This window comes from Babylonia areolata, chromosome 5, assembly GCF_041734735.1.
Source record: "Babylonia areolata isolate BAREFJ2019XMU chromosome 5, ASM4173473v1, whole genome shotgun sequence".
Taxonomy (NCBI): Eukaryota; Metazoa; Mollusca; class Gastropoda; order Neogastropoda; family Buccinidae; genus Babylonia; species Babylonia areolata.
The window spans coordinates 28159851-28187350 of record NC_134880.1 but is presented as its reverse complement, the minus strand read 5'-3'; the positions used below and the strand labels follow the sequence as shown (position 1 = coordinate 28187350).

General features: G+C 39.7%; 1 protein-coding gene across 2 annotated transcripts in view; it reads right to left on the bottom strand.

Annotated features, from left to right (window-relative positions):
• LOC143282013 (zwei Ig domain protein zig-8-like) overlaps positions 1-27500 on the bottom strand; it is a 586931-nt gene that overhangs the window by 446810 nt on the left and 112621 nt on the right. For both annotated transcript variants that reach the window (XM_076587424.1, XM_076587430.1), the window contains exon 3: positions 11186-11291. The gene's annotated coding sequence lies outside the window, so the exon portion shown is untranslated. The remainder of the gene's footprint in view (positions 1-11185; positions 11292-27500) is intronic.

The following is a 27500-nucleotide window of genomic DNA, read 5'->3' as shown; positions in this document are numbered from 1 at the left end:
CGTGTGCAATACTGCCGTTGGGAGCTAGCTTTTGTTCAAGGAGGCAGCGAAAGAAACAGAGAGAGCGACGCACAAAGAGAGATACTGAGAAACAAAGTCAGTTACAGACAGACAAAAAGAAAGCCCATCATTCGATTTCACTACTACTACTACTACTACTTCTTAAGTTCTTCTCCTCCTCCTCCTCTTTTTTTTTTTTTTTTTTTTTTCTTTCTTCTTCTTCTTCTTTTTCTTCCTCCTCCTCCTCCTTTTCTTCTTCTTCTTCTCCATTTTTTTGCGAGTTTGTTTGATTGCGTGGCTGCGTGTGAGTGTGTGGAGCGTTTGCTTCCGTCCGTCAGTTTATCAGCAAGCTGACGCCGTATCTGCATCTGTGTGTGTGTGTTTGAATTTAAGCGAAAGGCTGTGGAGGGCTTGAGCTCTCTTGTAAACTTACAAGGAAAAAGAAAGAAACCGAAAGTCAGGAACAAGCCAGCCAGCCTGCCACCTGTCTGCCTTCTGTCAGTCTGTCAGGCGTGATTTGATTTGGTTTGCTTTTCAATGCCCTCTGTGTGTGTGTGTGTGTGTGTGTGTGTGTGTGTGTGGATTACCCACTCCCTCTTCCCCCATCCCTCGCCCCTTTACCAGAAGTGTATGTATGCCTATGGTCGAAACACATTAAACGATCTGAATCTGAATCTGTGTGTGTCTGTGTGTGTGTGTGTGTGTGTGTGTGTGTGTGTGTGTTGTGTGTCTGTCTGTCTCTCTGTCTCTGTCTCTCTCTCTCTCACTTTCCCTGAAGATGTTCGCAAATTTTCACTATTTTTATACAAAGCTTTCAAATTCAGAGAAATGGCTATTTCATGAAAACGCTGTTTGTTTTCTGTTCTTTTCTTTTTCTTTAATTGTTCTACACATTGAACTGTAATGCAGTTATACTTTTGTTTGACTGTGTTTATTGATGCTCACAGTGTCGTGATGTATTGTTTGTAAAATAATGTTAACATTCCCCTTCATAAGGGGCCTAGGACTATACATGAATGAGCCATCTTAAATCTCTCTCTCTCTCTCTCTCTCTCTCTCTCGGTCACTGTTCGTCTCTGTCTGCCTGTCTGTTTTCTATCTGTCTGTCTACCTGTCTCTCTCTCACTCCCTCACTTCTTCATTTGTTTAACCCAGCCCCTCTCTCTCTCTGTGTCTCTCTCCATCTCTGTCTCTCTCTTGTTGTCTCATTTTGAATTGGTGAATCACACACAGATATATATATATATATATATATATATATATCTTTTTTTCTTCTTTCTTTTCTTTTTTTTTTAACAGAGAGAGACAGAGCTCCTAGAATTGTCTAAGAAATAAGCTACGACGAGACCGACCGACCGACCGACAGGCACACACACACACACACACACACACACACACAGAGGCCAGAACAATGCGTGCCAGAACGGAGCATCTGGCTGATTGAGCGGTCACAGTCCCTCCCTAACCTGCTTTAAAATCAAGCAGTCTCTTACATAATTTCTGAGGCGCTCCATTTCCGTATCTTCATTGTATCGATCCATTCATGTTTATTCCGTGTGTGTGTGTGTGTGTGTGTGTGTGTGTGTGTGTTTGTGTGTGTGTAGTAGTAGTAGTAGTAGTCTTCAGTTTAACGTCTTCCACTTTAAGTGATATTAGACGGGGAAAAAAAAGAGGGGGCGGGGGCAGTGGAGGGCGGGGCGTGGTGGTGGGAACGGTATTGGGCAGAAGGTGATGAATGGTGTGTGTGTATGTGTGTGTGCGCGTATGTGTGCATGTGTGTGTGTGTGGTGGGGAAAGATACAGAGCATTGGAAAAAATATAACATTAAAAGGGGAGACATAGGCACAATAGAGAAGGAAACGCTAACATCAAACAACTGTAACAACTATAACAAATGTCCAATTGGACAATGCAGCAAACCTTCTGCAATAGCAGATAACATATTGAAATTGTCAAAAATACATTCAAAAGAATTTTCCGAGAAGTTTGGTAAAAACCATTTGTGTTTGCTTGAAATAGATTCTCCACATATACATTTAACATCTCTGCTGAACTTTATCCTGTTTGATAATGCCTAAATTTGCCTTAATCTGAATAAATTACTGAATGTATTTGATTGATTGACAGATTCCGGTTGTTGAATACTATTTATACTTTTACTTAAAACTTTGCCATTTTGCTGGTATACGTCCCTGACTTTGCTCCATGTTGCTTTTTTCTAGAAAGCGGTACCCCTCTTGTACAGACAAAGGTACATAAAGGTCTATGGTTCCCTGTTGGTGTTTTGCACCTTTTCTTGCAGCCCTGTCAGCCCATTCATTATATAGGAGACCAAGGTGAGAAGGAACCCAACAAAAAGTTATATGTGTTCCTCTCAAATTCAAAAGATGTACAATGTGACTTATTTCTATTATTATTTTTGACTTGTTCTTACAATTTGATGAGTTTAAAGCATATAATACAGATTTTGAATCAACACAAAATAAGACTTGTGGAAAGCAAAAACTGGAAGATCAAGAATATAATTTAAAGCCATGAGAACAGCGATAAGTTCAGCTGTGAATATTGACCGATCTTTACCAATATGGTATGATCGTTCAGTTTTCAGTTTTGGTATAACGAAAGCTGAACCTGCTTGGCCATTGTCTACGAGTGAGTCATCTGTGTAAATATGTAAGTGGTCTCGGTATGTATTCTGAAGGTGTAATCGGACTTATGTTGACATGATATTTGGATTTTCTTTTTTTGCAATGTCAGTATGATTGATATCAAACTGTGCTTTACTCATCTCCCAAATGGGGCATGGACTTACTGTTTTCTGCGTGTCTACATTATCTGGATTAATTTCGGACTTTTGGAAAAGGTTTCACACAAACGTGCCAATTGGTGTTAGATAAGATATAGTTTTAGCTCTTTTTGGAAAGTTGTTTTCATATGAAATTCTTACTTCCTCCGATGTAAAATTTTCAGTTGTTGAGCTTCTCAATACGTATTTAGCACATGCCAGGTTTCGGTATTCATTCAAATGTAGCCGTGTCGAGTGGTTCTTCAAGGGGACGGACGGCACAAAAGACTTAACTAAATATGATGATTTACTGAATTAACGGAAAGACAAGAATTCCCGCGCACAGGCCAGGAACATATAGAGGCCAGTCACAAATGGGTTTTTCTATTGTTTTATTTACAATTGTTATGAGAACAAAAGAAAAGAAGATATAAACTAAAGGAGAAGAACAGAAGAAGACTAGAAGAGAAGACAGTGCCTGGAATGACACAAACAAATGTCATTAGCACAACATGTCGGCACAAGTGAATAGTAAAGCACATGTATACATATTACATGGAAAGACTACCACTTGGTAATGCATATGTGTGAAGACCAAACACTGACATCAAATGACATTTCTAATACATTTAAATAGTGCAGTTAAAGTGATATAAGTTATGCTGATTTAGTACACTGACAGTATAGATTAGGTAAAGCTTATACTATGTCAAAGTGACTCAAATGAATCAGTTTATCATGTAGCACTACACTGGAGTAGCCGTATAGGAGAGGGCATGATAACTAAATTACAATTAACAGACTGATACATATCAGGTGGTTTTAATCAATAACTGATATTAATCCAACACTATCTTGTAATCACAACAACAGAATACTACACACATCTTAGAGTACTGAGAATCAGTGAAACACTAACCTTCATCAGTAACAGCAAATGAGAAAGAACGTGTCATATGCACTCACTAGAATATTCTCGAACAAACTATCAATGTCTGACGTTAAGAAGAATCAAATGGAACACTGCTCCAAGCATATGACGACATGGTGATTATTTAGATCAATCATAGCCAAGCTGTGACTAACATTTCAAAGCAATAACTGAACAAAGCAATAGCTGAACGTACTCATATGAACACAAGTACTGTGTCAAACAATACAATTTACAAATCAACACATTCTACACATAGTACTTACAGCGATATGTAGCACGATGTCGGCCATTGTGGGGATACACAAGACACACACTGCTCACGACGCAGCAAGAGAGAGAGAGAGAGAGAAGCTCTGGTCAGATGACTGACCAGGTATGAAATGACCACTCATCACTCACTGTGCCAATTTATGCAGGTTAAGCGGACCACAAAGACAATCACGTTTGCTGTGAGCAGATCGTCACTAATCTGGCCAAATCTGACAACAACTGTGTTTCTTACAAGGTGTTCAGTGACAGATTTCTAAATGATTCCTGAATTACGTAATCAGTTGCAAAAGAAAGAGCTCAACGCCTATTTTCTAATGAGTATAAAATGAAGTGTTGATTATTTAAGATGAATTTATAATCTTAATTTAAGTCACCTGAACAGGGTCAGTTTTAACGAGCTCGTCGCTGAAAATTACAAACTGCGTTAAATCAGTTTAACGTAGGCAAACATAATTGGAACAGATTTAAAGATGGAATTGCAACGATTCTGCCAGTATATAATACTTGTAGTTCACTGATCTGACAAAAGAGACATCAATTAAATACTTTGGAGCAGAAACACAGATTCCAGCTCAGCCAATAGCATACGGGGATGCTGGTTGAGAAGTAGGCTGTCTGGCGAGAACAAAATGATGTAAGCAGCTTTGCGTTCATACTGTGAGTGACGTCACACATTCTGTGCATGGGTTAGTTGCGAAAACTGTGGCTGTAGCTTGTGTGTGAATCATGATCCGAAGCCTAAGAGCACTGTCTGAAGCAGGATGAAGCTGATCGATTGGCTACATAAAGGTAATTCTCCTATTTCTTTATATGTTCCCAGGGTTGATGCGTGGAAAGGTACGCCAAGGGCAAGTCTATATGCTTTACAGTCAATGCTTTGAAGTTTCTTTAACAAATACTTTGGGGCATTGAAAAAGACTTCTTGTCCATACAATAGTTTGGATCCAATAAGTGATGATGATAAATGTTTCAGTATCGTTGTGTCTTGTCCCCAGTACTGTTTACTTATAACTTTCAGCAAGTTTAAACATTTTCTTGCTTTTGTTATTATATATTCAATATGGGCATTCCAAGCTAGTTTTGAAGTAAGCATTAAGCCTAAAAATTTTATCATATCTTTGTACTGAATGGGCTCATTTTCAATTTTAAATGTTGGTAACTCTTCTGGATTATTACCATTGTTAAAAAAAACATAATGTGTGTTTTTTCTGCTGATAATGTAAAACCATTGTCGACAATATACTTATTCAATTTATCTATTTCTCTTTGGTATGTTTTCTTAATATAGTTTAATGCCCTTTTTGATGTATTTCTTTTCATAGTTACGTTCATCCACATACATATATCATCTGCGTATTGCACTAGGATCACGTCTTTTGATAAATGTTGGGGAACGTCGTTCAGCAAGATGTTAAATAGAACAGGGGCAATAACAGAACCTTGGGGTAATCCCATGTGAAGAGTCTTAGGATTTGAGTACATATTTCCAACTCGTACTTGTATACGTCTTTTAGTCAGGAAATCTGTTATATAGAGACACCCTGAAAAGCCAACAGATTTCAGTTTAAAGAGTAACTTTTTATGCCAAACTTGATCATAGGCTTTCTTTATATCAAAGAAAGTTGCAAGAACGTTTTTTCTTCTAGCAAATTGTTGTTTTACATGTGTTGTAAGTTTAACCAAATTATCAATTGCAGATCTACCTCTCTGAAAGCCCGCTTGATTAACTGGGATAATTCTATTTTTATGGCAATAGTACATCAGTCTTCTCAAAATTATTCTTTCCATCAGCTTACCAGTATGTGATGTTAGCGCAACTGGCCTGTAACTGTTATCTGTTCTACATTTTCCTTGTTTATGAACTGGTATTGCAATAGACTGTTTCCATTGTGCTGGCATTAAACCATCAATCCAGCACTTTTGAAAAAGCTTAACTCACTCCATGCCAAGAGTTTTTGCCCTTGCCAATCCCTGAAAACCCAGGGTTTGTATAGGATGGGGAAAAAATTGTAAAAAAAACAAATAAACACCCAGACAATTGATATTTAGTATATGTATGCAAGGAATGTTGTTCCATATGTGTGCAAAAAATCAAAGTATTTACTCACTATCTTGATGTTGATCGCGGTATCCATATTTAGTGTATTTTTTTAGCATTTTTGCACCCATCAGAAAGGTACACCAACATGTTTCACATCACATTCTAACACTATTTGAGGAACTGAAGACCTAGTGCATGCAATGAAGTATGAACAGGTGGTGAAGAAAGTTGAAATTCACACATACAAAAAATATATTGTCTCTACATAATGAAAATCAAAGAACAAAGAAAAAACTCAACCGCCTGGGTGTTGACTGGCCAGTCAGCTGACAAACCTGATATGCCAGTGAAGGGATGTGCAAGAGGGAAAAAGGAAAAATTGTCAGTCCAATCACTGGTGAAAACACTTGCAAAATCGTCCATTTTCTCAGTGGTTTCATCGTCTGTGTCTGTCTCATCTGCTGGCACATGTTCCACACTTTCCTCTCCATTGTAAACACTCTCTTCAGTGGCCGAATCTGTTTCTAGTTCATCGGGATCTGGTTCAAATTAACTGTCCGAAGAATCAACATTATCTCCTTCGACATCAGAGCCTTCAGTTTGGATCATTTCCAAAGCATCTTCGACGCTGAGTTACATTTCACCTCTCCGACCGTGTCGAACACTTCGCCGTGACGCCATCTTGTCAAACAACTTACAAAGCTGACAGGGGGCACGCTTTGTTATCAACTGCGGTTGAGCTTATCGCGACACACACGCAGCGTGTGTGAATGAAAAGCTGACCAGAGGTGACGTAAGATATCACATCTGCTTTTGATTTTCGCATCCGACGCGTCGCTCCGACAGCACGACTTTTTAAAATCCAAGTCCGCATATGCGGACATTGGCATCCAACGCTTTCTCTGACGATGTCCGCATATGCGGACAATGGCAGCGAGTGAGTTAAATAACAACAAAATTTTCTGGTATGTGTCTAAGCATCTCATTTGAGACCGGGTCAAGGCCTACAGATGTTTTCTTTTTAGGGATGGATAGTAATGCGTCTTTAACCTCACTGAGTGTGAGTGGAGCATTGATGTATTGATTGTTATCGGGACTTGGATCTGTATAATCACTTTTGCTCTCTTCTTCGGTTCTGTGTTTACTCTTGTCAGGCGTTAGACCTTCCAATCGCATAGACTCTGAGAACATTTCTACAAATGTTTCTGCTTTCTCTGCACTGGACGGAAATTCTTTGTCTTCTATCTTAATTGGGCAAGATGGCAAATTGATACCTTCTTTCATTTCATTGAATTTTTTCCAAACCTTTTTAGTATCTTTATGACTGGATATCTCATTATTACAGAATGAGGACCAATATTGTCTTTTAGCCTGTGCAATGACCATGTTACTATAATGGTTTGCCCTTTTCTTTTCAATAAGATTTTCTTGTGGCTTGTTTTTCATATAAATTATAAACTTCATTGTTTTTATCATTTACTGCCTCTTCACAGGCTGGCGTCCACCAAATATTTCCTGAATGCTTGTTTGATTTAAGCGAATTACATTTTGGGACTGATATATCGGTGGCTTGTAATATGGTGTCAGTAAAGAAGGAATATAGATTATCTATATCCCCAGTGTTTACGGACTCCGTGTTTTTGCAAGCAAGCATACTTTCGAATTTCTCCCAATCAGCATCTTTATAGTTATACTTTGGGACTTTGTTTTTTTGAAATTCCGTATATCTTTCAGTTTCATTAAAAGTCATGATGATCTGTAGATGATCACTTCCAAGTGTATCTTTATGCTTGTCCATTTACATTCTGGATACAACGTAGCAGATATGAAAGAGAGATCTATTGCAGATGCCCTGTGAGTTACAATATCAGGGATTCTGGTAACGCTGCCATCATTTAAAAGGCTTAAGGAAGAATCAACAACATTTTCTACAAAGCGGTTACAAGTAACTGATACACAATCTTTGTCCCAAAAAGGTGAATGGGCGTTAAAATCTCCCCCTAACAACCATTTTTCATTATCTTGAACATTATGTAACCATTCCGTATTAACTTAGTTTGGTCGTCTAGGTAAGTACACAGAGACAACACGAAGAGTAAGGTGATCACTGAATCTAACACGTGCCGCGCATGAATGAAAATCAGGAGTAGAATTAGGTGCTGGTGGAGAGCATACACTGTACTCTGTCCCTTCTTGGATATATATGGCTGCACTAATTTTTGTAGCAGTATCAACCTGCTGGTGCACAGGTAGGTAATAATAACCTGGAAGCTTGGGTAAGTTATTCTTCTTCACATTTAGGGATTGTAATATAAGCGTTTGGTAATTATAGTTTGCCAAATGTTGGCTGAGATATGGCAAATTTGTGGAAATAGATCTAGCGTTCCACTGCATGATCTGTATTGCACGTTTGCGAATGGGGGGGCATTGTGAAGGAGGGTATATGTATTGGAAAAAATAGATGAAATAAAACTTATAATGTCTTATGGCACACGCAAAACAACAACAACTGCTACAATAAAAGTAATAGAGTCAACTATTTATACGAATGTTCACAGTTATAAACCGATTTTCAAACAAGAATAAAGAAAGACTAGGAACTAAGAAACTAATAGATAAAATGTTTAACATCAAACTATATAAGGAAAAACGTTAATGATTGTAACGGTGAAGTGTAGAAAAGTACTCAGCAGAGCTGCCTCTGTGGTGCTGGTGATTGAAACAGTCAACTGGTTGTGGCGATAACAGTTGACGCAAGTGTCAGAATACAGGCCAGTCTGTTAGCATGTCGTATCTGTTGTACCACTCGTGGCGAGGATGGAAGGAGTAGTGCTGATGTTGATGAGATCTGTTGGGGCGTGCTGGACGTCTTGGCGCCTCCCACAGTAGATCTCGGACATGACGACCGACGTAACCGGCGAGTAGACTGGTCCCCCTCCTGTTCAGGTGGACACCGTCCCGGGAGATAGTATGTTGTCAAGTTGGTATTTTCCACGAAGGAGATGTTGGCTACGTCATAAAGTTCTGAAGTGCTGATGGCGTTGAATAGCTGCCTTTTAATATCTGTTTTCTTATCTTTCACGGGGGTTATTTTGCTTATGACGAACTTTGTGTGTGGATTTTTCTGCGCAGAATATTTCACTGCGGATATAAATGATTTACGTAAGTCCCTGGGTTCGTTGGATCTGAGGTAATTTATTCCGCAGTGGATGACCCAACATCGTCCTTTTTGTAACGTTTTGCGTCAGATTGCTTAACATTGACGTCATTCGTGGATTTTTCGTCAGGGGCTGGCTTGATGACACAGTTCTGAAGCTTTTGGTGTTTTGGTGTTTCCTTTTTTTCATTGGAGATGATGGTGTTCTCTTTCGATGTTGTTTTCTCTGTTTTCTTTGCTTTCTCCGGGTTCGGTGGATTCAGTTTTGTTGCTTCAGCGTATTTGAGTTTCGTTGTGGGGCTGGATTCAGTCTGAGTTTCTTTGGTTCCATAGAAACAGTTCTTTTTGTGATTTGTTGTAACGTTTCATTTTGGGCCTCCACAGTCTTTTCTAATGACGAGATACGGGTGCACAGGGTGGTTATGGTCTGTTTTAGCTCAAATAAAGCATCACTTGAATTTAGGCTTACCGCGATCGAAGAAATCGCCTCGCCTTTTTTTTTTTTGCCGTGGTTTGGAATTCCGTTGTCGTACCTGGCAACCTCGTTTCGGACAGCTTAGGTTTCGTTTCTCCAATTTTCGCAGGGCTGCCACCTGCTTTCGTTTGTCGGCCGGTTGCATGGGTTGTTGCTGAAGTCACACGAGCACTGCCGCTTCTTGATCTCATCTTCTTTCCATGTAGTTGCGTCAACTTTGCCACAGTAACGTTCAGCTGCTGGTAGTCTCCGCCATTTTGAATTGAGTGTGTGTGTGTGTGTGTGTGTGCTTGCATGCATGCAAGCTTGCGTGCGAGTGTGTGTGTGTGTTTATATATATATATATATATATATATATATATATATATATGTGTGTGTGTGTGTGTGTGTGTGTGTGTGTTCCTGAATGCAATGTTAATGACTGACGTATTATCGTAAACCGCTCAATGATGATGATGATATTAATAATAATAATAATAACGACGGCGACAACAATAATAATAATTATTATTATTATAATGATGATCATCATCATCATCATAATCCTTTTTTTTTCTTTTCTTTTTTTTTCATTATTGGTGACGATGATGTAGGAGAAGATTTTAGTAGGTTGTTGGTTCATTATATCGGTAATGATTATTGATAATTATTTCCTGTTGTTTCCTGAAGCTCGCAGATGCTACAGTGTTATCTGACCTGATTATGTATGTGTCAGTTCGATTATCTTCTCCTTTTTTTTTTTTTTTTTAATTTTTTTTTGTTTTGATGTTGTTGTTGTTGCTGTGGTGGTTGTTTATCATCAAGTACAACGAATCTAATCTGACAAACGTTTTTCTTAACGCAGAACATGACGATCTTCGTTTTATTTCAAGACGTAATATAATTGAAAATCACCCTAAACCAACTTCCTCTAAATTTGCGCGCGTGTATGTCGAAGAAGCGAGAGAGACAGTGTGTATGTGTATTCGTGCGTGTGTTTGTGCAAGAAAGAAAGAAAGAAAGAAAGAGAGAAATAGAGAGAGAGTGAGTGTGTGTGTGTGTCTAAGAGAGAAAGAGATACAGACAGATAATACATACATACATACATACAGACAAATAGTCAGAGGCAGAGACAGAGTGTGTGAGAGAGATGCCTAATATATGTACATAACACATAGTTGTTGTTTTTTTATACACGTGACTCGAAAGCGTAACGGGGAGGTGTGTGTGTGTTGTGTGCTTGCTTGCGTGCGTGCGTGCATGCTTGCATGTGTGCGTGCATGCGTGTGTGCGTGTGTGTGTGTGTGTGAAGAAGGAGGGAATGAGGGTGCGGGGGAACTCACGCGTACAGTAGGAGACGGGGTGTCATATACAGGTTAACGAAACACACCTGTGCAGGTATCACGTCTTGTCTTAAAAAGCTGTGCGTCCGTGCAAAATGGCATCCATTTGCTTTTCTCACACATCCTCACAAAGTCTCAGACAACACCACGCACAACCCTCCTCAAACATGACACATCCAACACACAATCATGTCGACTCACCTTCTTTGGAAACGAATCTCTTGTCTCATGAACTTTCCGCTCTGTTCTTTTCTTTTCTCTATTAGCTTTCTATTCAGTCCGTTTCCATACTTCCTTCACGATACACCTGCACACATGAGAAGAGAGAGAGAGAGAGAGAGATACGAAGCGTCAGTACACTCAAGATGAAGCGCATAGACGTAGGTGTGTGTGTGTGTGTGTGTGTGTGTGTGTCTGTTTGTGTTTCGGTGTATGTGTGTTGTGTGTGCGAGTGTGTGTGTGTGTGTGTGTGTGTGTGTGTGAATTTGTGTGTGTGTGAAGGCTGCCACACATACATCCCTACTCAACACATGTATAAGATTAACACCACAATAAATCTGAGGTAAGTAACATCGCTAAATAAATTCACAAAGTAAGAGCGTGTAACCACAATTACATGAAATTGTACACACACACACACGCGCGCGCGCGCACGCACCTAACATGAATGCTACACATGAATAATCCAAGGGAAATAGTTGCAAAGACAAAAGACAGAAATAGAAGCAGACAGACAGACAAATATATATATATATAGACAGACAGACACAGATAGAGACAGACATACATAGAGAAAGAGAGACAGACAGAGAGAAAGAGACAAAGAGAGCGAGAGAGACAGACAAGAGACAAAGACAGAGACAGACACACAGAGAGAGAAAGAGAGACACAGAGAGACAGAGACAAAGGAAGACTCAGAGACAGAGATGGATCGCTGGAAAGGTGTTGGTGAGCCAGACACAAAAAATGTGAACCACAAAAACTGAGCAACTTCCCTCGGGGAACTAATGACTTTCCCGAAACTACCACACACTCGCGCTCCAGGACGTAATGACGTAATGCACAAACGGAACCTGAAAGAAAATGTTGCTGATGCTGCTGTTGTTGCTGCTAGAGAGTGGTGAGAGGTCAAGTGAACAAGTTCTTCAATGAACATATTTTGGTTTATTTCCAGTTGCATACTTTTGAATTTTTCATACCAACAAAATTCATTAGTTTGCTTGATTTTTTTTTTTCGTGATGCTTGTAATGTTGAACAGCTTGTGAGTGCGAGTGTGTGTGCGTACGTGTTTGCGTGTGGATGAATGTGTTGTGTGCGTGTGTGTGTGTGTGTGTGTGTGTGTGTGTGTGTGTTGCGCGCATGCGTGCGTGCGTGCCTACGTGCCTGTGTGCGTATGTACGTTCACGTATGTGTATGGAAGGAATTATTCGGAAGGGAAGGGGGTGAGGGGGGTGATGGGGTTGGGAAACGTTCACATGCGCATAATACAGTTGGAAATAAAACCATAAGTTGATACCCATAATAAAGGAACCAACCTCAAACAGAAAGCTGACAATTCGTTATTTTGTTTGCCCCTAAGCGTGCATGGTATTGCCATATTGACCTTGCCCTCTTCTGTGAGTGGCGAACTACCAGCGGCGGCAGACGACATGTCATGAAATATTCAGCACATATTCCATCTTCAGGCTTCACACACAATCTTCCTTCCAGCCGACGGGCTGACTACGTCATCAAACGCGAACACGCGCGGAGTGTGTTCACCAAAAACTTGCTTTTGTCGGCTGATGAACTGGAGGGGATGGTAACTATTAGCACGCAGACACGACACACACACACACACACACACACGAGCGCGCGGGCGATCATGAATACACGAATCTCTCTCTCTCGCTCTCTCTCTCTCTTAGAACAACGGCAGATGTGTAAGTCGGCCAAAGTGCTAATATCTTCACCGTTGGAAAATAAAGATTCATTCATTCATTCTCTCTGTATGTGTGTGCGTGAGAAAGAGAGAGGGGGGAGGGGAGATAGGTGGGAAAAGCACGGGAAAGATGTGGGTTTTTTATGTGGAAAATGTAATAATCAAGCATGGGCATTTTACCTCCAGCCCTCAGGGCAAACACGAAGATTCATACAAAATTTCTTCCCAGTAACAGACAGGACATTCGTACACACTTCTATATGTATACCATCGTACACGTCTTTTAAGCTGAAAACCTTGCATACATGGCGAGAAAGTGCATTTATGCATACATTTAAATATACACGCACCTCAAAAACTTCATAAACACACACACACACACACACACACACACACACACACACACCTCCGATACTGAATGACAGACTTGGCCGTCACTGCCCGTGAGGGAGTGCACTTTTGATACATAATGTTCAAGTACAGAAAAACAAAACTGTTTTTCCAACATTCGAGAAACAAAATGTGTGGCATGACATCACAAAAGATGCGAGGGTGAGAGGGTCAGCTGACATTTTGAACTAAAGGTCTGTAGCATTAAGGGGTAAGGTCAACAGACTTCTCTCTCTCTCTCTCTCTCTCTCTCTCTCTCTCTCTCTCTCTCGATTTATTATCATTTACCTATTTTTATGCCTTTATGTAGGTCTTCTTTATGCGTGTTATGTTTGCAACGGGTCACAGGCCCATACGCAATTAAACCATTTGTTCTTGTTCTCTCTCCCTCTCCCCCCCCTCTCTCTTCTCTCACACACACAAACACACACACACACACATATATATATATAAGGCTCTCCCATTCTCTCATGATTTCTCTGTTGTTGTTTTTCTCTAAATAAATTTGATAATAACACGAACACACTGACACACAAAAGTGACGCAGAATGTCACACGAAGAGTTCCTTCGCAGAGTGTCTCTCATAATGAGACGATGACAGACGATGTGTGATGAAATATTTAACCCACAGAGTCTATGTATCCACTGTCTGCGCAAATTCTGTTCCGAGATTTAACTGAACATTAACCAGCTATCAAAATGCTATGTTGAGCTGTGTTGTGACGTCTTGCTTTACGTTGTGTTGTGTTGCATTGCGTTGCGCTGTATTGTATTGTATTGTGTTGTGTCGTGTTGCGTTGCGTTGCGTTGCGCTGTATTGTATTGTATTGTATTGTGTTGTGTTGTGTTGCGTTGCGTTGCGCTGTATTGTATTGCATTGTGTTGTGTTGCTTTGCGTTGCGTCGTGTTGCGTTGCGTTGCGTTGTTTTGTTCTGTATTGTATTGTATTGTATTGCATTGTGTTGTAATGTACACCACTTCAAAATAGCAGGTTTTTTTTTGTTTGTTTGTTTGTTTTTATATATAAATGTTATCAATAGAAATCAAGAGATGATCTCAAATTATGCAAGGGACATCTGACTGTAACACTGGTTTCTTCGTCGAATACACAAAGTGATGTTTCAGAAACACGCACGTTACATCAACACTACATCAACAGCTTAAAACATACGTGTTAAAATCGATGTTTCAGTCAAAAGCAATAGTTATTAAGTGATTTAGAATAGACCAGAATTGAACAGAACATGTCTTTATTGCCAAGTGTACCGGGGTCACAAGGAATATGGGGAGGGGGAGGTAGTACATGAAACGGTACAAACATAAATCGAAAATCATACACAAACACAGATACTGTAGAAATCAGGATACATACATGTGCGTATCAATACAAAAACTTGTGCACACTCACACATGCACGCACGCAGGCACGCACACGCACACACACACACACACACGCGCGCGCGCGCGCGCGCGTTTGAACAGAAGCCGCATATTACATGTGGACTAGATCTTTAGGCAGATGGTTGTTGATTGTACAATTCTATTTAATCATACTGGATTTGTTCGAGAGACAGGGCATTGACTACTTTGGGGAAAAAGCTATTGACGAAGCGATTGTTTTTTGTCCTTATACTTCTGTACTGTGGACCCGAGGGGAGCATCTCGAAAATGCCAAAAGCTGGATGTGATTCGTCCTGGCTGATTGATTTTGCTTTTTATAAACGATAGTTGTGGTTTCTCATTGTTTAAAAAATAACTTCACGTGCACGAAAATGCCTCTGGTTATAAGTGGGATTCTTTACGTTGGCTTCATACACTGCAAAACACAGGCAAAGCCTTCAAGACTTGACTTGTACTTCGCGCTTTATACAGTAAAGGAATCATGAGGATAAAAAAAAAAAAGAAGACATCTAAAAAAATCGTTGACAAGTGCTCTGTATCAAATACGATTGATGAAATAAACTTGGAAGAAAAAGATTAATAAGAAAAAAAACACAAACAGGAAGTGAAAGCATATATACCTATCTATCTATCTATCTATCTATACATAATATATTTATGTTGATGATATTGATGATGACAATGCTTGTGTGTATCCTTCGCTTGTTTGTTTTAAATTCTGCTATATTTCGCTTTGTATGTGTGAATGCATGTACTTATATAATGTAAAATGGGTTTTTTTGTTGTTTTTTGTAAGTGTTCATTTTTTTTTAAAGCAACGAAAAGCAAACACACACAAAAAACAACAATAACAACAACAACAAAAACCAAAAAAAACGCATGCTAGCGAGATCGAACCATGCATGTTCAGTTATAAAGCATGCAGACTGATCCCCACTGTTGCAGCGCATCTGACGTCATTTGACTGATTTTAATAGTATAAAAAAAAAATTTTTAAGTACTGACGTTTTCTTCTTCGTGCGACAAATAGATGTGATTGTTGTGGACGAAATAACGCCGCTCAAATCATGTTTTTGTTTTATTATATCTCGATTATTCTTTTATGTCGGCGGTAAATAAGACGTTGCCATCGCTTCAAGCCCACCGCAACACATGGTAGAACTCTAGATCTGCACTGACGAACCAGTCTACAATGGGCTGAAAGAAACCGTTGATTTAATTTTTCTTTTATGTTCGTTCCAGTTAATTCAGTGTCCACTTTAGAATATCTACATGCAGTGAACACGTCTACGGTGTAGTTAGTATCACTGTATGTGTTCTGTCCAGAATTTGTATTTCTTTCCTTTTAATTGTGAACAAGAAAAACGAGGCAGTCGTCTTCGAACCTACCTCCTAGTTGGCCCAAATCAGTGGTACGCGGTTTTTAGAATTTTCGGATTTCGGAACGTATATCAACGATATAAACCGTTAATGAATCGGAAATACGACTTAATTCTGGAGACTTACAACCTGTTTTTGGTATGACTGTGAAGATTTTTTTTCATACTTTTTTTTCCAACATTTTTTAAATTCCACATCTCTTACCCATCCATTCCACAAATCTTACATTCATTCATCAACATCTTTCTGTTGTGGTCGTTAAACAGGGTTACCTGGAAATGGACAGGAAAAGAGAACTGAAAAGTGTCATGGAAACATGCAATGTTGGCAATGACATGATATTATAAAAATGCATAGAGCTTCAAGAATATGCGCTACAGTAAAACATCTTAATAAATACATAAATAAATAAGTAAATAAATAAACATTTCTTGAGACAATACAGACATAATAAAATATGTGACGGATGTCTTCACATTCTTTTTAAAGAATTGCTAAATCAGTGTATTACTGATGATATTTTTTAGCCTCTATTCATTTTTTAAACTATGCAGCTCTTTGTTTTTTCAACAAAGTGAGTCGTATTTATAGATTCTGAACAAGCAAGGCAAAAAAAAGGTTTAACAAGACAAAAATGGAGGCTACAAAAATCATAATCTGGAAAACGAGGAAGACATGGAGGTGGACACATCATTTGACAACAGCTCAACGTGAGCACGTGAAAACGGGTAGTTAGGCCCTGATGAGACACACAACCCTGACACGAATACCTTGACCTTCACAAAGAGACGTGTGAACAGAACTCACTTAAAATTGTCGCCATTTTACTTGCGACGCGCCTTGCTTCAAGACGTCCATCGCGTGGATCAATTAAAGCAAAAAGACTTTCAAATACACATTGGTCTTTTGACTAATTTCTACAGGTAAGGAAAACTTGTCTTCTCTCCCGATTTATATGTAGTTATCTGTTATTATCGTTACCGTTTTTGTTGTTGTTTTTTTTTTGTTGTTTTCTTTTGTTTTGTTTGTTGTTGTTGGGGTGTTTTTTTTTGTTTTTTGTTTGGTTGTTTTTTTGGAGGGAAGGGGGGGTCCCCCTTTTTTTTCTTTTGTTTAAAATACTTTTTTCTTTGTGCTCTGCACGTGGCATTCTTCATGACCGAAAAACAAACAAACAAAAAACAACCATGAATAAAATAATAATAATAATAATCATCATCATCATCATCATCATCCTAATAATGATAGTAATATTGATGGTAGCAAAGCGAAATATTCAAATAGAAAAGAACACATTGTGTGATAAAGAAAAAGGAAATAGGAATAGTCCCATTCATGCTTCTTTTGTGTGAGGGGTTTCTAATGGTGGACATTTGTTGCGTACTTTAATATTCTGCATGTGCATACGTATGTTTGGGTTTCTTTATACATTACTGTGCCTTGTATGCGACATTTTCACCCAATTCTTTCTCGAAAGATAATGGTAATGATGATGATCATGATCATGATGATGATGATAATAATAATGGGTACTCAGAGGAGGAAGAGGAGCTGAAGAAGAATGATAATGATATTAATTAGATGCATAATTATTGCTGTTAGGAATTAGTCAACAACGTCATTGCAGTTTTCATATACATTTAGATATGTGCCATGTATATGCAGAGCATTATGTTTATTCTGCACCTATACGAACTGTATTTTTCGACGTGAGACTTGCTGTTAAAAAAATACAAAAATTGGAGATGTTGATTTAGTTTTCTTTGCAATACTTATGCACATCTTTCCAATAAGTATTATTCTGTTTATAGTATTTACCGTGTAGTTTGTAATTTCTTTGTTTTGAAAACCAAACAAGACTTCGTTTACTGTCAATTGTACTTTTTATTCCATTTTCATACTATGTTTAAGCCAAATTTGGTACTGGCAGACAAAGCATTTCCAAAGAAAATGGCAATGTTTAAGTTCACCACGGACACACACACACACACACACACACACACACACACACACACGACCGACACAAGGGAGTCAAAATTATCGTCGTTTCACCATGTCATTACTTCCAAGAGAAATGCTCCTAAGTGGTCTTTTTTCTGATCCGTGTATTGTTAATGGCGTGATGATTATCCCATACAGGGAAAATCTTATCAAAACGGAGATGTTGCTGTTGTTATTGCTTTTGGCAGGAAAAACAATGTATTGCATGTGCAATTTATTCAGTGAACACAGGCAGCTCTGGTTGCCATGAAATAAATGAATGAATAAATAGATAAATGAATAAATAAATGGATAAATAATTAAATGAACAAATAAGTAAACAAATAGATAAAGAAATGATAAAGAAATAAATATATACCATGTTTAAATAAATAAATATATACCATGTTTTGAACTATAAATTGTTTATTCGCTTCCATTTCAGTCCCTGAAAAGGTCATGAAGCGAACTTTCTTGCTGTAAATGTTGCTGCTGTGTTGTTGCTGATGATGAATATTGTTTTTGTTGCTGCTGTTGTTGTTTGTGTTTATGTGAAGCAGTGTCGGTAGCAGGTTTCTGTGGATTTACACACACTTAAACAGAGAGAGAGAGACGCTTTCACCCTTTAATGTCATTGGCAATGAGGTCCTTATGAGTAAATATATCAAAATATGTTCATTGCATAATAATGAAAAAGAAAAAAATAATCGAGTGAATGTGGTGACAGCAAATACTGAAACAAAATAAAGTTCTTTCCTCGAAGAAAAACTGTAGCATCCAACCATTCACCCAACACATAATAACTCAGTTTGAGAGAGAGAGAGAGAACGAAAGTGAGAGAGAGAGAGAGAGAAACAGAGAGAGAGAAAGAGAGAGAGAGAGAGAGAGCAACAAGAATATGAACAGTAGCATGTGATGCAACTATGCTACAATACCGGAAGTATCCCGTAGCAAGCTTTCATCACGCGAAAAAAAAACCTAACTGTGGCAACTAAGTGTCTACAAAGACAATCCAAAAAATATGCACAATAAGTTGCTCTCTGAATAGACTTTCATTACCTTATTATTTTTTTAACTACAGAATCTCTCAGATTGGCAACTTTCATAAAGTGAAAGAAAAAAAAACACGAGATTATTTTATTGTGCCTGACATTTATCGTGAATAGGTAAATGAACGAAAGAAGGAGGGAAGAAATGAATGAGGAATAATCAAATAATCAATAAAAACAAACAAATATATAAGTAATTTATCTGATCATTTATCAGATGAGCTGAAATGGGGGGAAATCAGAGAAAACAATCACATCGTTGCCATAAACCGCAGCCTGTTCAAGAGATGGAATCAGGAAATTAACGAGGCGTGTTCGAAAACAGCCGGATCCCACTGGGAGCAGCTAATCCCTCTGAAATAACCACGAGGATATGGAAAATATTGACCCAAAGTGAAGTGAATGAAAATATGATATGATGTTGTTGTTGTTGTTTTTGTGGATGGTGATGGTGTCCGATATCTTGCTATTGTTGTGGATGGTGATGAAGACGATGGTGACGACATTTCTGTTGATCTTATTGTTGTGGTTGTAATTGCGGTTTGTTGTTGTGATGGTGCTGGTAATTATATTTAGCCACCTCTCTCTCTTTTTCTCTGTCTCTCTCTCTCTCTTTCCCTACCCCACTGTTCCCTTTGACATGGACAAATGGCCCAGTTCAATAAACTATTTGTCTTGTCATCTCTCTCTCTCTCTCTCTCTCTCTCTCTCTCACACACACACACACACACACACACACACACACAACACACACTGCCCTGAAATAGATATCTTGAAAACAAATAGGGAATGATACATGGATTAATACCATACCTCTCTAACAGAGAAGAAGTACAAAGAGAAAAGGAAGATGCTGATGCTGTTTCTGCTGCTGCTGCTGCTGCTGATGATGATGATGATGACGATGACGATAGAGGCAATGATGATGATGACGATGATCGCGATGATAATGATGATGATAATGATGGTGATAATGGTGCTTTTCACACAAAGCATTCTTGATTTCACCTGAACCGTAAGGATCGATTGGTTTTCTAAACGGGCATGGGTAGAATGCTCGATCTTTTTTCCTGTGGGTGGAGAGATCGATTTTTAGTGAACATTGTTTAAGTCCGTTCAGGCAGCGGCAAGTATCAATAATGAAATGTCTTCGGGGAACCAGGAATAAGACAAACAAAAGCAGAATGGATATATGCCAGACTTTGCTAAGATGTGCTTCCAATCAACACGCACCAATGCACGCGCGAAAACAAAAACACAAGACACTCGCGCACACACCTACTACCACTTCTTCATGTACCCCCGCCCACCCCTTTTCTTTTATTACCTAACGACCACCACCCACCTTCAAAACAGAGAGGGGAGGAGAAAGCAGCTCTCAGTGAGGATGGAAAATCTGATCAGTACCAGACACACACCTTTATCTTTTCGCTTCAGGAGAACAGGCTACCACGGGACGCAGTTCCTGGCTGACTTGCAATCCACTGCAATGTTTCTTGGCTACACCCCCCCTCACCCCTCCCCTAACGCAACCGCCCTCCTTCATCCAAAGCAGGCTTGCTTCCACAAAACTGTTATCTCATCAAGGGGATCTGTCTCCCTTTTCTTTCCCAGAACCTGTGCAATCTTCACCGGCGCCTCAATTCCTCTAACGGAACCGGGCCAAACCACTGGCTTGAGAAAATGATCGGATACGCATGCGCAAGTCTGTCGAGTTCCTGGCTCTCATGGGATAACTACTCTGTGGTCGGAATCCCGTTTTCTGGACTCACGGCAAGCAGCGAAAAAGGGAGATATAAACGTCATGTTCTGTGGGAGAGGTGGGTGAAGATTTCGGGGGAAAAAAGATTAATGAATAAACTGAGAAAGGAAATGAGAGAATAGCATGTGAACAAGAACACACACACACACACACACACACACAGACACACACACACACACACACACAACGCAACACAACACTATCACCACGCATACCACATCGCATCACATCACGTCAAACACAAAGAAAATACATTTGTGCACATAAAAGCCATTGGTGCTACCAGAGTTGCTTTTGTTTATAAAAAAAAAAAAAGAAAGAAAGAGAAAAAGATTCTTTATTCACCAAAATATTAGCACACCAGCAAAGATCTTGTCAGTCCCTCGAACCATTAGTCTCTTCAAGTTAATTCTTCCAACACACAGAGACTATTTGATCAGGCGTTCTCTCTTACTCCAGGACCAAATGGAAGTCCTAAACCAGTGTTCAACTTTGTCGAGAACAGGACAAGACTGTTGGCCGGAAAATGAGCCGATAGGTGCTACAGTTTCAGTGCCAGTGGCTCCATGAGATAACAAGCACCATTACCAAGGGAAACCAGGTTCAAACTGCCTGTGAGGGGTGATGAAGAGGAATTTATTGGAAGAGGAGAGGAGAGGATCAGGCAGATACTGACTATGGGCGTGACTTCAGCAATGAACATGCTTGCGTTTTAGATAAGGGGCAGGAGGAAGAGGCTACACATGCGCGCGCACACACATAGCCCCTCCCCTCACACACACACACACACTCTACACCCCCCCCCCCCCCCAACACACACACACACACCCCACAACACACACACACACACACACCCCACAACACACACACACGATGACAGCAGACACACGGAGTAACACAATTGGAAACTTCGATTTTCTTACACACCTACAAAACACCCTCCAGCCCCTTCTTGTGAAAAAGCAAGAAAAAAAAGAATGTTAATGAGAACCAACGATGGTAAAACAAGTTGTCCTGTTTCAACATCCATCATCTATAATTGATTGTGTTGGTGGAAGCCAAATCTTTTTAGCAAGCATTAAACTTCCACGTTGGAAAAGATTATACACATACATACACACCCGGTCACTCAGAGAGAGAGAGATACTCTGTGTGTGTGTGTGTGTGTGTGTGTGTGTGTGTGTGTGTGTGTGTGTGATGTATTTTGAAAAAAAAAAATTAAAAAATCCCCAAATCATTCACGAAATGATATGACACGTGGACACACACACTTCATACTCCTGTCCTGTCTGGAAGAAAGTCCGCAAACACGGTGGTGACCGTCAGAATGAATCGATTATGCAAGCTGGCGTGAGTCAGTGCCTGACCCTGGGGGATACAGTCTTAGTCGGGTGTCGGTGAGTCACATGGGGGCTATAAGGAACTGTGACTGGAATGTGCTGGCAGGAATTTGACGGGCAGAGAAAAGAAAAAAAAAAGACGGGGGTGGTGGGGGTGGGTGGGTGAGAAAGCCGGAAGACAGAGACATGATGAATTTGAAAAAAAAAGTGATCATAAACAACTATATAGATTTATAGCGCAATGTAGTCATGAATATATGTAACATAACGATCCGTTCTCTCTCTCACGAACTGCATCATAGAAGACAAACGCATCGACACGTACAGACTGTTCTGTAACAACCTAGCACTAGCAGTGTCTATGTAAAACACTGACAGGCGATGCTTTCTAATATCCAACCACTCCTTTTCATAGCTATTATATATATATATTTGCATGGCAATTACTTTCTGTTTCAGACGAGCTGCACCATATCAGCCATAAGCATTGACACCTGCAAACTGTTCTGTAACAACCGAGCAGGGTATATCTACAACACTGACAGGCAATGCTTTTCTAATATCCAATCACTTCTTTTCACAGCTATTGTATATCATTTCTGCATGTCAGTTTAACGTCAGTACACGCCTTGTAGACTGGAAAAAAAGAGAAGAATACGTATTGATGGGGTCTAAACCTATCTCTTTTTTTCTCTTTTTTTTTTTTGGCCCATACAGCAGATCGTCACAAATACATCACGTCCTCCATGAACAAGGCAGCCAAAACCATTGGGTGGAAAATGTGATTGCCCACGATAGGTGCGTGGCAAAAACCCTGAGAGATAGCATTCCATGACAGGAAACCACTCTCACTTTCCTAGACCTGGGAAAATGTGAAAACCATGTTTCTCTCTCTCTCTCTCTCTCTCTCTCTCTCTCTCTCTCTATCTATCTATCTATCTGTCTATCTATCTCGAATAGAAGTTTTCTTCAGTGAGACAGTATAGATCGACACAATTAAAGAGGTATATAACAAGGCATTGGATGGAGTTGGACACTGGGGAAATTACGAAAGTTGCAGCAGTTTGCGTTTGCCGTATATGTTAATCATTGGCATATCACCTTCGTTCTTAAGGCCTTCAACCAACACTGCATACACACGTACACGTACACACAGACACAAACACAGACACACACACGTAAACTCACTTTCAATGTAGATATAAACTATTTTCCCTATATCATTCGCTTTTCATGTCACCAGAGCCATACCCACTCCTCCGCTTGTTCAAACGCAAAGTACCGTACAACCATTAAACCGAATCACCATACAACCATTAAACCGAATCAACTGAAGTGATTATATATATATATATTTCGAATCCGGCTCTCGCCCTTTCTCCTAAGTTTGACTGGAAAATCAAACTGAGCGTCTAGTCTTTCGGATGAGACGATAAACCGAGGTCCCGTGTGCAGCACGCACTTGGCGCACTGAAAAAGAACCCATGGCAACGAGAGTGTTGTCCTCTGGCGAAATTACGTAAAATGAAATCCACTTTCATAGGTACACAAATATGTAAGCATGCACTCAAGGCCTGACTAAGCGCGTTGGGTTATGCTGCTGGTCAGGCATCTGCTCAGCAGATGTGGTGTGGCGTGTATGGATTTGTCCGAACGCAGTGACGCCTCCTTGAGAAAGTGAAACTGAAACTGAAAAGCACAGAATATGTGACGTAACTCTGCTTACATCATTTTGTCCTGGCCAGACCACCTGCTGACTGCTTGACCAGTGTTGCGTCGTGATACGTCATTGGCTGAGAGCAAACTTGTGTTTCTGTTCCACAGTATTTAATTAATAGCTCTTTTGTTAGATCAGTAAACTACTAGTATTATATACTGGCAGAATCCTCTTAATTCCATCTTTAAATCTATTCCATTTATGTTCGCCTACGTGAAACTGATTTAACGCAGTTTGTAATTTTCAGCGACGAGCTCGTTAAAACTGACCCTGTTCAGGTGACTTAAATTAAGATTATAAATTCATCTTAAATAATCAACACTTCATTTTACACTCATTATAAAGTAGGCGTTGAGCTCTTTCTTTTGCAACTTATCCGATGCAAATCGGTTCAGGAATCATTCAGAAATCTGTTACTGAACACCTTGTAACAAGCACAGTTCTCATCAGATTTCTTCAGATTAGTGACGATCTGGTTTGCAGCCCACGTGATTGTCTTTGTAGTTCGCCTAATTTGTATAAATTGGCTGAGCGGGTGATGAGTGGTCACTTCCACACCCGAGCCAGCCGCGGCCAGCACCTGCTCTCTCTCTCTTGCTGTGTCGCGGGCAGTGTGTCGTGTGTGTCCCCACAACAGCTGACACCTCGCTACGTATCGCTGTAAGTACTAGTGTGTAGAATGTGTTGATTTGTAAGTTGTATTATTCGACACAGTACTTGTGTTCATATGAGTATGTTCAGTTATTGCTTTGTTCAGTTAATGCTTTGTTCAGTTATTGCTTTGACATGTTAGTCACAGCTCGGCTATGATTGATCTAGAAAATTGCCATGTCGTCATATGCTCGTAGCAGTATTCCATTTGAGTCTTCTTAACGTCACAGTCAGTGACGTCTCTGGACACAGATAGTTTGTTCCAGAATGTTCTAGTGAGTGCGTGAAGTTCATTCACCACTGATTCATTTGAGTCACTTTGACACAGTATAAGCTTTATCTAATCTATACTGTCAGTGTACTTTCACCAAGTCAGCATCACTTCAATCACTTTAATTGAGCTATTTAAATGTATTAGAAATGTCATTTGATGTCAGCGTTTGGTCTTCACACATATGCATTATGTTGTTGCTTATCCCAAACCCGAGTGATAGTCTTTCCATGTAGTATGTATACATGTGCTTTACTGTTCACTATATATATATAATCACAAGTTGTCTATGTTACAAGCTGTCGACATATATTGCATTAAGAATATTATTAACGAAAATGAGGGGTAAGTGAGTCGGGAAAGGAGTAATCGAATAGGGCAGGGGTTGTGAAGGTGATGAAGTGAATTTCCGTCTAAAACCCCAAAAACCAGTTTTGGGGAGTGACGTTGAGAAAAATAAAAAAAAAGAAACCAAAAACAGACTGTTACAAACTCCTGCATATTTATGTGTCTCCCCAAGTCCTTGAGACGGTAGCTTAAAACAGTATCTGATTACGGGATCTTATCGATTCTCGTGATCGAACAGGGTTGCAAATGCTCCATTTCCTCCACACGAGGCGATGTGTGCGCATGCGTGTGCTGGGTGCGGGTGATTGCACAGACCTCACGCAGCAAACGGAAACCGCTTTCCAACTGCCCGTCAGAGCGGAGAAGAGATAAGCCGAGATCTCTCTCTTCAGCGGAGAGTTGATAATGATTGATAACGAAGAGGAGTTTAAGGATGGTAACGATGATTAGAAAGGTGAACTAAGCAATAGTTAACCATCGACAACGCCAACAACAACAATGACGACAAAGACGACGACAACAACAACAACAACAACAAAATAAAAGGGAAGAAGAAGAGAAAGACAGCAAGAAAGAAAGAAAACAAATAAGAAACAGGCATGTAATGTCGCATCATCTGAAATCGTTATGATCGCTGTTGTCTTTTATAAAGGACGAGCACATGCGCATACATAATCCTCACACGAAAATAAACCCCAGTTCCTGTGAATTTTTTTAGATAAATTCACCCAAAAATAATATTATCGACATCCTTTTGCATTCAAATCAAACTGCCCATGTAAATGTGACAGGCCTCTTATTTTTTTTTTAAACCGTGTCTCTCTCTCGCTCTGTCTGTTTCTCTGTCTATTTCTCTGTATCTTTATATTTCTGTGTGTATCCACTTATGTATCCACCCATCTCTCTGTCTCTGTCTGTCTGTCTCTGTCTGTCTGTCTGTCTGTCTCTCTCTCTCTCTCTCTCCTCAGATTATGTCTTTGTCTCTTCGATTATGTATAACTTGACTGAGTGCAGTTCACCAGCATGTGTGATTTATTAAGTGGTGCTTAGGTGAGTGTATACCACTGAACAAAGAATGTTACTTTGCAAAGATTTCCTTTTCTGATACCCTTTCATAAGCGAGGAGCAATGGCCTATAAATTAATAAACCATCCAACCATCCATCCGATTGTGTGTGTGTGTGTGTGTGTGTGTGTGTGTGTGTGTGTGTGTGTGTGGGTGTGTGTGTGTGTGTGTCTTTCTAGTCTAACTCTCTCTCTCTCTCTCTCTCTCTCTCTATCTATCTATCTGTCTGTCTGTCTGTCTGTCTGTCTGTCTATCTATCTATCTATCTATCTCTTCCTTTCGGTCTCTGTGACTCCAATTTAAAATACAAAAGAATGAACTAAACAAAACAAAAAGAAAAAACAGAAAGAATAAAAGTAAACCAAAATAAAACGAAGTGGAATGAACAGTGCTGGCACGATCAATCTCAGGTCAAAATCCTCATGACGTGTCCGTCATCTAAAACCATGGCAATCTGCCCAGTGTTTGCTTTTCATTAGACACCCGAGTGAGCTCCTCTGTTTTCATTCATTCATGAACAATCTATGTAGGAAAGCTTCGTGTATGAACGAGGAAGAGGCAAAGACCGACTAGGAGAAAGGCAGAGACATGCTATAGACCACAACGACAAACGGACAGACAATACAGGAAGAAACATACAGAGTCGGAGTAGTTTCAGGGGTATTGGAAGAGACAGACAGACAGACAGGCAGAGGCGCGCGCGCGCGCGCGCGCGCGTGTGTGTGTGTGTGAGAGAGAGAGAGAGAGAGAGAGAGAGAGAGAGTGAGGGCGAGCCGCAGAGACAGAGACAGACAGACAGTGAGAGAAAGAAAAACTAGAGAAAAGGAAATGATGTTAATTCTGAAGACAATCAGCCCATTCTGAAGGGATCTGAAAAAGTAAGTTACAATCGCAATCATATACAAGTATTTATAAGAATTAACAACTTTTATGTTTCTGCTACCATAAACCCATTTCTCCCGTGATATTGAATAACCTCATTTTCTAAAAACTGTGGAATCGCTTTTGTTCTTATTAGCTCTCAACTCAAGATCTCTAGTGGCTGCATACAAATATTCAACCTATTTTGCAAACCAATAGCTGTCTCTGACAACAAAACAACAACATCTGCAAAGAACAGGATAAACAGCTGAACAAAGTCTGGAGAAAACGTAAAACGGTGTTTCCCTTTTCGAATTATTTCTCAATCTAAATTGTTTAAAGACAAAAAGCAAAAATAAACCTGGACTGCATACATCTCCT